This window comes from Macrobrachium nipponense, chromosome 30, assembly GCF_015104395.2.
Source record: "Macrobrachium nipponense isolate FS-2020 chromosome 30, ASM1510439v2, whole genome shotgun sequence".
Lineage (NCBI taxonomy): Eukaryota > Metazoa > Arthropoda > Malacostraca > Decapoda > Palaemonidae > Macrobrachium > Macrobrachium nipponense.
The window spans coordinates 60216181-60222180 of record NC_087218.1 but is presented as its reverse complement, the minus strand read 5'-3'; the positions used below and the strand labels follow the sequence as shown (position 1 = coordinate 60222180).

Here is a 6000-nt window from a genome sequence, read left to right as displayed (position 1 = left end):
GATTGATATCTTGGTTCCTTACCTGTTAGCATAGCTTAGCATAGCTGACTTTGTGATTACTGTCACCCAAGTCTGCTTCTGCTTGAATAGAGTTGCAGTAGCGATCACTCTTGCCACAGGTCTTGAAAAACCTTTTGCTCTGGCCAACTTCTGGATAGTCTGAACACAGTCAGACTCAGAGCGGGGAGGTTTTTGTGGTACCTCTCGAAGTGGGGCTGTTTGAGTAGATCTGTCCTTGGGGGCAGAGTCCTCGGAAAGTCTACCACGAAGGACATGACCTCTGTGAACCAGTCGGTCGCAGGCTAGAAGGGGGCGATTAGTGTCATCCTCGTCCCTTCTGATGCTGCGAATTTCCTCATCACTTCCCCTAGGATCTTGAAAGGGGGAAAGGCGTATAGGTCCAGTCCCGTCCAGTCCCAGAGAAGGGCGTCTATTGCCACTGCTCCTGGATCTAGAACCGGTGAGCAGTACAGTGGGGGTCTCTTTGTTCTCGAAGTTGCGAAGATGTCCACGAGAGGACGTCCCCACAACTTCCACAGCCTCTGGCATACGTCCTGGTGAAGGGTCCATTCTGTCGGCAGCAGCTGACCTTGCCGACTGAGGAGGTCTGCACGGACGTTTTCTACTCCTGAGACGAACCTCGTCAGGATAGTAACGTCGTGTTCCCTCGCCCACAACAAGATCTCCTTTGCAAGGTAGAACAGGGACTGAGAGTGGGTTCCTCCCCATTTCTTGAGGTATGCCAGAGCTGTGGTGTTGTCCGAGTTGATCTGCACAATCCTGTGAGAGACTTCGTCTTGGAAAAACTGGAGCGCAAGATGAACTGCTGCCAGTTCCTTGAGGTTTATGTGCCAGAACACCTGTTCCCCTCTCCAGGTGCCTGACACTTCCTTCCCCCCTAGTGTCGCTCGCCACCCCGTGGTAGACGCGTCGGAGAACAACACTAGGTCGGGGCTCTGAAGCTTGAGGGAAACTCCCTCTGCAAGCTTCAACGGATTGCACCACCATCTTAGGTGTTCTCTCACCTCTTCTGAGATCTCCAAGATCCCCTCCAGGTCGTTCTCGTGCTTCCAGTTGTCCGACAGGAAGAACTGAAGAGGTCTGAGGTGCAACCTCCCTAGGGAAACAAACTTCTCCAGCGAGGAAATGGTCCCCAGCAGACTCATCCATTCCCACACCGAGCATGATTCTTTCCCCAGAAAGGCTGACACTTTGCTTAGGCATTGTTGCTGTCGCCCTTGGGATGGAAAAGCCCGAAAAGCCACTGAGTCCATCTGAATCCCCAGATAGACGATGGACTGTGAAGGGGTCAGATGTGACTTTTCGAAGTTTACCAGAAGTCCCAGGGACTTCGTTAACGTCAAAGTCGTGCGAAGGTCCTCCAGACACCGGGCTTTCGAGGAGGCTCGAATGAGCCAGTCGTCTAAGTAGAGAGAGATTCTGACTTTCGACAGATGAAGCCATCTCGCAATGTTCTTCATCAAAAAGGTGAAGACCATCGGTGCCGTGCTCAGTCCGAAACAGAGTGCCCTGAATTGAAAAACCTTCCCCTTCAGGACAAACCGCAGGTACTTTCTTGACTGGGGATGGATGGGGATGTGAAAATACGTGTCCTGGAGATCTAGCGACACCATCCAATCCCCCGGTCTTAAAGCCCCAAGCACTGACTGAGGCGTCTCCATCTTGAACCTCTGCTTGATGACAAAGAGGTTTAGGTTGCTCACATCTAGGACCGGTCGCCATCCTCCCGACTGCTTCGGCACCAGGAACAGTCGATTGTAAAACCCCAGGGATTCCAGGTCGAAAACCTGTTCTACCACTTCTTTTTCGATCATGTGATCGAGCAGATCGAAAAGAACTTGTTGTTTTTCCCCCCGGTACGAGGGCGACATATCCCTGGGTGTCGTAGACAGTGGGGGTGATTTCAGGAAAGGGATACGGTAACCCTTTTCCAAGATGTCCAGCGACCATGCGTCCGCACCTCTCTCTCTCCAGGCTTTCGCAAAGAGCTGAAGTCTGGCTCCTACCGGTGACTGAAGGACTTCTATTTCACTTCTTGCCCTTTGGAAGCGCAGGGGCTCTGCCTCTGGAAGTGCCTCTTCCTCGAGGGCCCGGTCTCGAGGAAGATCCACCTCGAAAGGGCTTCAATTTCTTCGCAATAGGAACTCCCGAAGAAGTCGAAGGACCTGCAGTTCTTCGAGATCCTGCGTAGCTTTTTCCTGTAGACTAGTTGCAAGGTCCTTAACCATAGCCTGGGGGAAGAGATGATCGGAAAGAGGAGCAAACAGCAACTCTGCCTTTTGCGAGGGAGAAACTGACTTAGCAGCAAAGTTGCAAAACAGGGATCTCTTCTTCAAGAGTCCTGTGCAAAAATGCGCAGCCAGCTCCTCTGAACCATCCCTGACGGCCTTGTCCATACACGACATGACGCTGGACAGCTCCCCCAGGCTAATCGAATCGGGACTCCGAGACTTGGTATCCAGAACTCCAAGACACCAATCTAAGAAATTAAAGACCTCTAACATCCGAAAGAGGCCTTTAAGGTGGTAATCCATCTCCGTCGTAGACCAAGTCACTTTGGATGAAGAAAGGAGGCATCCACAAGACTTGCAAAGTCTCCTTGTGCAGAAGAGGGAAGTCTGAGACAGACGTCCTCCCCTGTCTCATACCACATCCCTGCTTTTCCGCTAAGCCTAGAAGGCGGAAGAGCAAACGAGGTCTTGCCTTGAGCCTTCCTTCTCTCCATCCAGTCGTGGACTTTACGAAAAGCCCTCTTAGTTGAAATGGACTTCTTCATCCTCACAAACCCCGAAACTTTGTTGACCTTAGAAGACGAAAGTTGCGAGGGGGGAGAGCGAGGAGCTGCAGGTTGAAAGGTGTCTCTGAACGCAGACTGAAGAAGGCGGGTCAAGACCTGGTAGTCTGAAGACAGGAGCCACCGGTTGCTCATCATCAGCTTCTTCTGAAGCCCCGCTCACCTCACCTTCCGACACAGGTGAAGTATGAGGAACTAGAGACGATACAAGACCCTCAGGTCCAAGTCTCAAACCGGAACGTTGCTGCGAAGTCGAAAGTAAAGCAGACTCATGAGCAGGTAAAAGGCGAAGACGGAACACGGTGCACCTCTTGAAGGCGTGAAGAATCTTGAAGAGAGTCCTCAAAAACGCGCGGGCGTCGACGAGTGTCCACATCCGCGTCCACCCGAGCGTCAACTGGCGCGCGCCTGGCGTCCACTGGCGCACTCCTGGCTTCTACTGGCGCGCGTTTGGTGTCCACTCACGCGAGCCTGGCGTCCACTGGCGCGCGCTTGGCGTCCACTGGCACACGTCTGGCGTCCACTGGCACACGCCTGGCGTCCATTGGCGCTCGCCTGGCGTCCGGCCGAGCGTCAAGATCAGGCTGAGCTTGAACAGAAGCGTCCAAAAAAGCGTCACGCTCTCGACAGGTGTCAAGCTTACGAGCAGGAGAAACCGCTTTATGCGAAGAGCGCGAAACAATATCTTCGTACTTTCTAGAAAGCCGCTGGGGAGCCGCACGAACTCTAGAAGGCGACGATACAGGAGACAGAGACAATCGAGGAGATGGAGAGGGAGACTGCCTGGATCTCTTGACGGGCAGCCTGTCATCCTTCCTCTGACGATGTGGTACCGTCTCTCTCTTGGCAATCACACAAGCAAGTTGCTGCTGTAAAGAGCGAAGAATCTTCTCAGTAGGAGAAGACTCCCTCTCAGGAGAGGGGCTGATCCTGTGAGAAGGCGAGGGGCGTGGGGACGCCTTCTTCCTTCTCACAGGAACCGCCACTGAGCGAACTCTGGAGCGACTGAGGCGCTCGAAGGAGTCATCATCTGATGACGCCCTACTCCTCTTCAACGGCGGGAATGCAGCGAAGGCACTATCAGGCAAAGACCACAGTTTAGCAGCAAACCCAGGACGTAAAGCGTCCCTTTCACTAACGCTCCTTTTCAACGGGCGTGAATCCGACTGAGAGCTCCACCCCTTACGCGGGGAGGAAGCCTCGGATGAAGAAAAGCACTCCTTGAGGAGGCGTGCACACGCACGCTCCTTGGCAGTCTGGGTGCATCAACAGAAACTGCCAAAGGCACGTCAGATCGGTGGGGGTTCCCCGTAACCCTCCTTCGGCTTTCAACATGCCCTCTCCCTGAAACCTGGGAGTCCGGCAGAGGTCCAGGCCTAGAGGCGAAACGGGGCCGATCTGACGCACTGTCACTGAACTTCTCACTTTCACTTTTGCCTTCTAAGGTGAGCACTTTCGATTCCAGATTGCGTATCGACTCTAGAATCAAAGCAAGGGCATTACCTTCCACAGACACTGTTTCAGGGCCCGAAGGCGGCACTACAGGGTTAGGAGAAGTAACTACAACAGGAGGGTTAGTAGGAGAAACATGAATTTCCTGACATTTACCTGAAACGCTCATGGAGGAAGACCTCCTCAACCTATCACGCTCAAGCTTACGAAGATAGGTTTCATACGCCTTCCACACAGAATCAGAAAGACATTCACACTCCTTGCAGCGATTCTCATACAAACAATCATGCCCCCTACAAATCTTACATAATGTATGTGGGTCTACCGATGCTTTCAGTAGCCTACCTCTACATTCACCTCTACTACAAAACCTGGCGCTAGCCGAACTAGACCCAGACATCTTAGTTTTAAGAGAAGTCAAGCCAAAATCCAATTAATTCCACAAGTAACGTGTGCCTAGCCACCGATCCAAAGTCAAAATACCAAAAAATCAATCGGGATATTTAAGTACCCAAAAGTTTCCTAAATCCAAGACGGAGGTGCTGAAAACAGATGTTTACAGCACCTGCGACAGAAAAAATATGAATAGAAAATGGGAATGGTTCCTGATACCTGCCTCCCAGCGGCGGGAATGGGTACTAACCACCTGACTCCCACTACGTGTGTCGTAAGTTTTTTAAATTCTGTCGGGATTCGGAAGAATACAGCTATATATATATCTGACAGGTAAGTTTCATGAACAAAATACTGTGTACAGCAGACAAAAACGTATGTACAGTGATTCCCTTGTATTCGCGGGGGATGTGTACCAGACCCCACCCCCAAAATAGCTCAAACCCGCAAAAAGTTGGAACCCTTATAAACACTGAAGACAGCCTATTTTGTTAGCTAAAACTAAAGAAAAACCCACTAAAAATTTTTATACTTGGTTATTTAAAATATTTTAATCACAAAATGTACATTTTATGAAGAGGGAAAAAAAAAAAAAAAAAAAAATGATATTTCTCAGAAAAATACTGCGAATAGGCAAATTTTCCATGAATAACAGGGGGGAAATGTTCCTGAGAGAAATTCGCAAATGCATAATGCAAGAGTCCATGAATCTGGAGAACGCAAATACGGGGGTCCACTGTATCCTGTATTCCCATTGTTTTACCTATTTTAGATGTGCTCTGCGTACTTATAGTACCATCCTAAAATACTTTATGTACATATACATATATCATATTCAGAAATCATCCTAAAACAAAACATTTCATAAAATAGTCGGCGCTAAATGTCAATGTGCATACTGTGCCCATTTGACCTAATACGTACAGTTCAACGTTCCTTCGTTTGTGCTTGTTTTGCTTGTGCCCTACAGTACACATACACTACTACGGACTAAGAATTATTCTTAAAATGTCCTCTATATGTTCTCTTCTCCTAAGGCTTCTGGCAAAGAGCCTAAGCTCTTATAGTTACTAACAAATGAGGGGAAAATAGACATGACTGTTATGTTAAGAGGGGGCAGAAGTCGTGGAGAAGTAGCAGCCCATTGCCATGTAACTGAAAGCGCAGTTGCCTTCATTAATAACGAGTATGAGCATGGCAAAATACTTGGGGAGGCCATTGTTGGTAAAGAACTCGCCTCCCTCTTTGCTACTACCCCAGCAAAGGATCAGACCTTTGAAAAATTTTTTGGTCTGTACAAATTGATCAGAAAAGTCAGGCAGATACAGACAACGGTGAAG

At 49.7% G+C, this 6000-nt stretch overlaps 1 protein-coding gene across 1 annotated transcript in view; it reads right to left on the bottom strand.

The window, feature by feature from the left end:
• Window positions 1–6000, bottom strand: part of LOC135202176 (TBC1 domain family member 20-like) — a 170241-nt gene that overhangs the window by 118835 nt on the left and 45406 nt on the right. The window lies entirely within an intron of this gene.